This window comes from Betta splendens, chromosome 8 (assembly GCF_900634795.4).
Source record: "Betta splendens chromosome 8, fBetSpl5.4, whole genome shotgun sequence".
In the NCBI taxonomy this organism is placed as follows: domain Eukaryota; kingdom Metazoa; phylum Chordata; class Actinopteri; order Anabantiformes; family Osphronemidae; genus Betta; species Betta splendens.
Genome location: NC_040888.2, coordinates 2,827,971 through 2,837,970, shown reverse-complemented (window position 1 = coordinate 2,837,970; position 10,000 = coordinate 2,827,971).

Here is a 10,000-nt window from a genome sequence, read left to right as displayed (position 1 = left end):
TCGTTACTTTGGGTGTTCGACTTCACAGAGCCTCATAAAAAAATCAGACCTCTAAACTTCCAAGCAGTGCTCCAGCTTGTCTCTCTGCCAATATCTGAGGGAGTCAGGGGACAACTTCCAAGACCTGAGGAAGAATAGGTCCACAGAGATCGAGGCAGGAGAGCTCACGTGGTAGAAGATGCCGCAAATCCAATCAAATCAAATCAAATCAAATCAAATCAAATCAAATCAAATCAAATCAAATCAAATCAAATCAAATCAAATCAAATCAAATCAAATCAAATCAAATCAAATCAAATCAAATCAAATCAATATTATCTATCTATCTATCTATCTATCTATCTATCTATCTATCTATCTATCTATCTATCTATCTATCTATCTATCTATCTATCTATCTATCTATCTATCTATCTATCTATCTATCTATCTATCTATCTATCTATCTATCTATCTATCTATCTATCTATCTATCTATCTATCTATCTATCTATCTATCTACCTGTTTATGCCTTTCATATTGTTGCAGGGACTTTTAGTGTGTTGCATATCTATTGTCTGGCCTCCTATTGCGTCATCTAACAGCAGGGAAGTCACGAGTGCTGCCGCTGCCGCTGCTGCTGCGGCAGCTGCCGGCCTCTTCAGGCTGAGCTGCAGTTACACACCGCGTCCTACTGGGGGCAGTGTGAGCCATACATTGCCCACAGTCCGGCAGCAGCGGTGCAACAGCTGGGTCCTTGCAGCGGTTAGCGTGCGTCGCTCTGTTTTGTGGCTTTCCGTGTGTGCGTCAGGCCGCGGCAGGGGACGAGGGGAGCGAAGACACGGAGCAGCAAAGGTAGCAGCGACACGAGCCCTCGAATCACAGTCCGCTCTCCGTTAAGGTTCTGCGCTCAGGGTTAACGTCGCAATCAATCCACACATGAATAATTGATGCCGACAGGAATGTCAGTGGAGACCTGTGAGATGCTCCCGAGGAAAATTTGTAAATGATTATATATTTAAAGTGATTTGTGTCCGTCAGCCGTAATTGAAAACATCTGAGCAAGGTCAAAGGTCACGTCCAGGGCTGTCATCACATATTAGCAACCAAGCAACCAAGGAGCCTTTTCAATGAATATATTTGGCACTTAAAGCAGAAATAAGATGCTATGCTTGGGCAACCAGCTCCTGGTCCCTGTGCAGGTGACATGATTAAAGCATGAAGGAAGCGGAGCAGCACAGGATCAGCTGAGTGACTAGAATCAGCCATGAGAGTAAATGGGTGCTAATCCAGGGGGCTTCTGGTTAGCGTCAGACACACGCCGCTCGGATCCAGCATCAAAGCCCTATTCACAGTGAAGTGGCTGAGGCAGACGCGCTGCCCGCCACCAGCTGTAATTAGCCATTCACACCGGTTATCGCCAGTCAGCATCTTCCTTTCGCTCTCCAGAGCTGCCAGCGAGCGCACAGCGCGGGGCGCTCCGGCGGCTCCGGGCAGAGACTGCATCACAACACAAACAGCCGCACAAAGGGGCCGCAGCCCGCCGGCACGCGGAGGCTGGAGGTGGATGGAGATGCACCGCATATGATGTGTATAAGAGCAGAGCAGGAGCACGGGAAGCAGATGGAAGGGGCCCAAGCACACGCTGCAGCTGTTTACAGGCCAGAGACCAACATCTGTCTGGGAGCAGAGCGAGTTCCTCCGTGATTCACACACGACACCACAACAACTAATTTAATTAATTAGACCTGCGATTATTCCGTATGTGGAAAGGAGCGAAGCTTCAAAAAGACACAGAAGGTCTCAAACTGGCCTTTAGTTGTTATTCCAGTGGAGATACTAGAAATATCTGTTTACTTTATTTAATGCCTGAGTGGACGTGCACTGAATTGTGCAGGATTCACTTAAATCCAATCAAAATTTGCCGCTCAGAATTTGTTTTATTTTGGCGGGTAATAGCTTTATTGTCGGTGGAACAGTGTTTTTTCATTATCAGCTGTCACAGCAGAGGGATTGATGGATCACCCAACAAGTGCGGGTCAATACGCCGGTGTGTGTGAGGGGCGTGCGCTTGTGTGTGTGTGTGTGTGTGTGTGTGTGTGTGTGTGTGTGTGTGTGTGTGTGTGTGTGTGTGTGTGTGTGTGTGACGTCGGTCGAAGTCAGATTGGTTCCATCTCCATCTTCTTCAAGCGAGGAGACGAATTAGCTTCCGTAAACAAATCAGAAGCCGCAGAAGCCAAAGAGAGCTGCCACGGGCGCAGGCATCACCTGGGGCGAGCCGCGTCTCCCTTTTAATGCCAGGGAGGCTCCTTCGCACTCCTCTCCTTCTCTCTTTCTCTCGCTCTCTCTCAGGTGTTCATCCATCTGTGTGAGGCAGGAAACAACGACGCCAAGGGACAGAAGCAGACGAAGGATGTTTTTACTTTTCATGTCAAGCGTGCAGGTCTTTGAATTACGTTCATACAGTTGTTTGTCACCTGCACACACACACACACACACACACACACACACACACACACACACACACACACACACACACACACACACACACACACACACACACACACACACACACACACACACACACACACACACACACACACTCTCTCTCTCTCTTTCCAGGTCAGCGTCTCCACTAGAGCCACTGATGGGACTTGTGCCTCCGTGAAGGAGGAGTCATGTGGACCTGGAGCTCCGTCCTCTTCCTCCGTGGTCTCTGCTTCCTCCTGCCGTCCTCTCCCCTGACCTCATTCATTCCTCAAACCCCACTCTTGGCCTAAGTTTTTTAGCTGCTCTGCAGACCGGCATCCGGCTGCTCCGCTCCCCTCGCGCTCACACGCACACGCGGAGCCTGAACGCAGCAGAGGCCGCCTCCTTCTCCCACTCCTTTGTGACTTCACCGTGAGTAACGCTGCAGCGATGCCATGTCTCAGCAGCATCCGGGACGGTGAAGGTCAGTCATTGGCCGGTGGGCATCATCTGACCCCTGCCACACTTCAACACACTCCCTCCATTCATTTTGCAGCAGTTGGAGCACACCAGCGTTTGCACTGGCACAGTTTCCTCCAGTTCTCTGCAGGCTCAGACAGCTGCTCCACCTCAAACACGTTGAATAAGTAACAAAAGACAATGTAAACCTTTGCATTTGACTCATCTTCATCTTTCTGTCCTTGTGCAACATCTGGCAGCAGTGCAGCCTCCAGTCTTATCTACTGCACACAGACTATGAGACTGCTGCAGGAGGAGCCTTGAGCTGGTGAACAGGTTCCCATGGAGCGCATGCATGTTTCACCTGCCTCCACATCCAAGTTTTAAGCTGTGAACCTGTTTACACTGTTTGCTTTTAGTGCCTGGATCACAAGTGGACAGCACAAAATCTGCTTTAGACCGTTGCCATGGCGATGTGACGCCGGTGAGTGCCTGGTCCACCCCTCCTGAATCCAGAGGTGAACATAACACCTTGCAAATGCACTGATTGTTTAGCACATGACCTAATAAAATATCTGAACATCCCATCAGCTTAGTACATTCTAAGCTGATATCTGCTCAGTGATGGAACTGATGGTTCCCAATATGAAATCATGAATCAGCAGCACTATGCTAGCGCTGGCCAGCCACAGTGATATATTACATTTCCCTTTGCTCACTGGAGGAGCTCTGTGAAGCTGTGTTTTCTGTCTCCGTCTCGCAGTTTGAATCTTTAATGCCGTTCTTCTCTGTGTGCAGCGCGCCCCTCATCCGCGCTGCATCTCCATCCGCCCGCGCCGCGCCGCGTCCCCACGCCGCTGCCTCCGCATCCCAGCCTCCGTCTGCAGACTCGCGTTACCCCGGCTGTCAGAAGCCATCTCCAAATAAAACGTGACACAAATGCAGAGCGTGGTGGAGGGGAGAGGGAGGCGGAGGCGGAGGCGGAGGCGGAGCGGAGCGGTGGGAGGCGGCAGCAGGGCCGAGCGGCGGCGGCGGCGGCGGCGGCCGACCTCCGCCGTAGTTATTCTCCCGTTTGAAGGCTCTAGTTTTAGCTCCGCGTCCGTCCACTGCAGTTGGGAACCACAGACTCATCGTTTCGCCCCGCGGGGACGAATGCAGATGGCAAGATGCTCCACTCCTCCCTCATCCCTCACTTCCCTGCTCATTTCCCCCTGTGCTTCCCTCCATCCCTAATGAATCAAGAGGATGAATTGGAAAAATATAAAATTAGACGACTGCAGGAATGGATGAGGGGAAAGGCAGGTGGACAGCGCAGGCATGGAATGAAGCCTACACGTTCTCGTAATTACTTATAAATTAAGATAATCTGCTTGAAAAAACGCTCGACTTCCGTCTTTATGTGTGACACATATTAAAGCAGGTGAACCAGTCACATCTTCTATCCTCACACGTGAAGGGCTCCAGGGCTCGTTTCCAGGCAGAAGCGGTGAAGTCGGCCTCAGACTTGGAGCGGGAGCAGGCACCTACTGGAACAGTGGAAACAGCGCTGCTGCTGCACCACCTGCCACCGGGGAGTCCCACGTGTCCCCGTGTCCACGCTCGCGCTGAACCAGCTGCTGATTTGACCCCTGCTGCTTGTGTGTGTGGGGGGGGGGTCGTGCATCATCACTTTGCAGCGTATCGCTCACCTCCCTCTACAGCCGCCTCTCCTGCCTCCGTCTCCCTCTCCTCCTCTCACTCCATCGCTGTCTCTGCTGCTCTGTCTGTCTTCTCCCCCGGGGGGATTCAGTACAAGTGTTTTTGATTCGGAGCCAGGGCGAAGACGCGTCCGACAGCCACCGCTGTCACACCGACATGCACACAAACAGCCGGGCGCACGCGTTGGTCTCATCCAGCCGCACACCTGCCTGCTACACACTGACAGACACGCACAGGTGCGTCCGGCCGACAGGTGCAGAGTCTGTGCTTGTGCACAGACTGAGTCTGAGGCAGGAGAGCAGCTCGCGTTCACCGGGCGCGAGGGAGACGCGGCTCCAAAGGCCACAGAGGTTAAATGTGTATTGATTCTTTGTGATTATAGTCTGATAATGTGTGTGAAAAAGCTTTGCTCGGTCACTTTTATTGACGAGACGTCGAACTGAAGGGCACTCAACAGGTCTGTTGGCCTTCGGGGCCGCGGACTCAATGAGCCACAGGTCGTTTAGGCCACGCCTTCCTACTGAGGCCGGATCATAGAGGGTGGAGCTCCAGGAGAAAACATGCTTCTGGACCGGTTTGAGGAGCTCCACCATCAACCAACAACATCTCAACCCGGGGAACGTGCACAGGATCCGTCCACAGGATGAGATCAAACCCCGAAAAAACAAGAGACTGAATCTGCACTGGTGCAAAAGGAAGAAGCCAAGTGTTGAGGAGCGGAGGATTTGCTTCAGTGATGCCTACGAGCCCGACGACGCAGGCGGCTGCTGTTCATCCCACTTCGCTTCACACTCGCGTCGGTGTGAGAGCATTTCTGCTGTTGCTGCTACACACTTTCTGAAACTGCTGCAATGCAGGAAGTCACGGAAATTGTGAAATAGCGACAAATGTGTTTTTACAAGTTGCTACTGTGCCTTCAGTCTTGTAGGAGGGAAAAGAAGAATGGGAAGAAGAAGACTTGTGACATTAACACAGATTAACATGATTCAAAATTGAAGAGGGCTATTACGAGCTCATTTCACTAAACACTCTTAAACTCAGCCAGAACAGAGCGCTGATGGCTAAATGAAATCTCAGCGGGTGGGAGGGCGAAGGGGCAGCGGGAGCGGTGCGCGGCCGCGGCCGCGTTCCATTACAGCTCCACTCATTTGAATTAAAGGTCGGTCGCTGAAAAACTGTCTCTCCCGTGTTCGATTCCCTCTTTTTAAATATGATCCCAAGCTTTTTAAAGACGAAGCAAAAACCAAAATAGCTTCAGAAACTGCAAAGATGCTCATAAACCCTCTTTAAATCGCTACTGTGACTGTGGACGAAGCTCATTTTACACTTTGTCTTTTCCAAACTGTCGTTTTTATGGCTGTAAGACACTCTCGCCCTAAAACGAACGAGATGCTTCCAAAGAGGTCGTGTTACCTGCGTTTCTTGACTGGAACTGATGAGAAAGTGGAAGAGCGTGATCCATCCACGCCCGCGTCCATATGTTTCACCCAGCAGTGTTTTATACACGAAGCGCGGCGCAGGGAAGAATGAGCGACTCAATCGCTGCTGATTTAGGGCTCCGTGGAGGGAATCGATAGCTACTACTCATCCTTGCTCAGAGATACGGCCCGACTGGGCAACGTGCCGACGCGTCGGCCGCGTGCTGCAGGAGCGGATGGATTTACTGGGCTGTAAAAGGGCAGCGCTGCTGCGCAATCTGCTAAATGACCCGGTCCCGGAAGCTGCGGCGCCGCAGCGCGAGTGGAACCCAGCGGCCGCACATTATGACAGGTTGAACTGTTTGCTGTTTGAACTCCTAGCGGTGTAAACACTGACGTGAGCCTTTCATTTGATCATCTTTGTACCTGGATGCGAGCCAGCGTTTGCGTTGCTGATTTCTTGCAGCCTCATTCACGCTGTGAATTCACGGCGGCGTCTGTTGGCTGCTGCTGCAGGTGGAACCACATTAGGAACCTGGGTTCGCGCCTGTAATAAGTGTTTCCATCTGCTGCGTGAAGGATGATCTCATTCCGTTTGAGGCGCTAGTGTCCGCAGTCGGCACCGTTGGCTGCACCAGCGACATGAACCCATTCTATGGAGGAGGGTGGAGGTCTGCATTTAAAACACACAGCCGTCGTCTGTGAAACCCATCGCTCAGATTCCTGCATCATTCCTTTCATCGCCTGTGTTTGATGGTCATCGTGACTCCCTCTGCGTTTCTGAGGTTCCGGCTGCGGCTCCATCGCTTCGGAGTGTTTTTAATTTGTGCAAGTGAAGAAGAAAGATAATTGGAAACAATCGAGGAGAAAGTAAAAGGCACTGAGGCGAACGCAGCTGGGAGACGTCGTGTGGGAGCAGGTTGGCTTTTATTGCTGCAAGACAAAAGTGCGATATCAAACATAATGATGAGACAGACACACACACACACACGCGACTAATACTTACCTGCTTATCGGTTGGCTGTTGTTCAGGGAGGAAATAACAAAGCCTGAAATTAAGCAATTACAAATCAAGACCTGTCACATTGGCTTTGTCTCACACGCAGACGCACGTATGTTTCACACTCGTTATGCAAGAGAAATACGTCGGACGCGTCTTGTACAATTTGTATGGCGACATAAATTAGAGCGGCGCATCGTTAATGAGTGAAACTGCTGTCTCATCCATCCTCTCCTACCTTTGTTCGGCTTAAATGCTAATGTATTCACTGCCTCGTGTTTCGGCGGCACCTCGGGGTCCTGTGTTGTGTTTTTCTGCTGCGTTTCCCACAGATGGCTTGTCAGTCAAACTATGTGGGTGGTGCAGGAAACGGTAGAAGCAAGAAATCATCTTCATTTTGGCTTCGATGAAACAATGCAGACAAATCAAGTGACAAACATGATTTCATGGGAGAAACAGCTGGAGGGACTGTGTGACCCCTGGATGGGGCAGATGAGGTCCAGGGCCTTGGACTGAGGTGGGCACCGTCGGCCCGGTGGGGAGGGGCGGCTCGGTGTGGCCGGCGGCCATCTTTGGGAGCAGCACCTTTAGCGCGTACGGTATCGCTCGGCTGGTGACGGTAAACGCTGACGAGCTGTGGGTTGGATTTAGAGTGAGCGTCGCAGCAGCGGCGCAGGCTGAGGCCGAACTGTGCTGACCTCGGGCCTCTCCTCTCTGCCTCCTTTCTTCCTCCAGCTCTCTCCATTTCCCCCATCGCCACTTTAGCCGCCTCTGGAGTGGTCCAGTAATTGCACTGATTATTGCTGCTGTAACAAGCAAAGGATCTTAGTGTCAGTGGATTATTGAGCGAGCTCCTCTCTCTCTCTCTTTTTCGCTCCGCGTTCCCACACAGGACTCACTGAGGACGCGTCTGACTGGACCCAAAGCTCACAAAGACAAAATTAGACTTCACAAGCGGTCACTGTCACACACACACACACACACACACACACACACACACACACACACACACACACACACACACACACACACACACACACACACACTGTAATGTACGACCTGTAATATGCCACCAGCAGTTTTCAGCTCTTTTGTCTCACATGATCTAAATCTGTGATAAACTCCCACAAGTTAATAAAACTCCTTATCTCTTCATCCGTCTCCACGTCCTGCACACAATGAGCTGAAGGGATTTGTCCAGAATATGTATTTCTCAGTATCTGCAACCTGGTGCACTGCAGGAGAAACGAGGCTCTGTGTATTTTTATTGTAAACCATACTGTGTTTTAGTGTTTCTGTGTTGGTTCCAGCATCGCGTCAGGTGCTGCTGCTTTGCTGCTTTGCGCTCAGAAGAAACGCCGTTTGAGCTGGAGTTAAAGTTCGACACGTGCAGCTCAGCGCTGGACTTTGTATGCATTACTGTGGCTTAGCGCCATCAGGGACCCCCAGTCGGCACCGTATTGATCGGCGGCGATCACTGCTTGTTGCTGTCTGCTCTGTCTAATCCAAGAGAAGTGAACACACACGTCTGCGATTCAGCCGGCCGTCCGTCGGATCGGTACCGGTGAAGGTCACGGCGAAGCATGCGTGAAAAAAAAGGTGATTAATGGCTTCACAGTGGAGGCAGAAGAGGAACCACAACCAAAGGACGGGCAGGAGGTCTGAGCGCTCATGGCTTCATTAATTATGTGTCATTCATGGTGTCATTTGGTCTTTAATGTGTTTAGGACACAACACAGGAACACATGAAGCTCATGTATGATGGAAGCCTTTAACATGGTAAAGATGCCCTCACTGCTTTTATGAGTCAGAAAAGCCTGGAGGAAAAGGAATAATAAATGAGGAAGAGGAGGAGAGGAACTTTAGGAGCCGTAGAGGAGACGACGAAGGCAAAAATAAGTTTGGCTGGGACATAAAAGCAGACCACACAAGGTGAGTTATCTCCCAAAGCACCTGCTTAGGAGTGAAGAGCCCGGAGAGAGGAGAGGGCTGAAGGAAGGGGACACAGACGAGAGAGGCTCGACTCACAAAGTAAAACAGTGACGAACTGTGGGCCCAAATATTGCTTCATTCTATTATTAACTGGATGCTACGTTAACAATTCAATTAAAGGACGACTCTGCAGCTGAGTGAGGTCACCGTGCAAAATTAGTCCAATATTATCACAGCAGTCATTTTGACTGAACTGCTGCACTATGATCAGGACGTCCCCAAACGGAGAAACACTGAATAATGAAAAGTTAAAAGGAACCACGAAGCGAGCGAAGGCGCTCGTTTCTGCAGCCGCTGAGATGAATGGAAAATGCAGAGGATGGAGCGGAGAAGGTGAGGAGGCCGCGTGGCCACGAGATACAACGGCAGCGCCGCTTATCTCCAAAAACAGCCGCTAAAGAGCCATAAATAATGTAAAGCTGACGGCACAGAATATATATTGGACTTTTAATATGTAGAGGCCAAAAGAGGAGGAGGAATGTGTGGGGAGCAGCGGATTGAGCGTCTGAGCTGCGTTTAGCGCTGAGAGCGCGATAACAGCTGCATCTGTGAAATCACAGGCCTTTGGACGCATTCTGACTGTCATGAGATCGTATTTATGACATGAAAGATGAAGTGTGCTGACTTCTAATGGCTCATTCTCAGAGTCCATCACTTCCCACAGAGCAGCTGGTTGGACGTTTGTTCCCAACGTTCACCTTCTCACTCTATGAATAAATGAGACAGAGTCTCCTAAAAGTGCAATTCAACATTCAGCATAATGACGGGTGAAATGTGTAAAACACTAAGTGCACAGGAATCCATAATGAATCAGGAGTGAACCTAAAACTGGGGAAAAGTGCGACAAGGGAGAGGGCGCGAGGAAGGAGGAAGAGGAAGAGGAGGAAGGTGAGAGGAGCAGGTCTGGATAAAGAGACATGATGGAGGGGGAGGCAGAGGGGGGAGGGGGAGGGAGTAACGGCTGGATCGCAGCGTGATTAATCA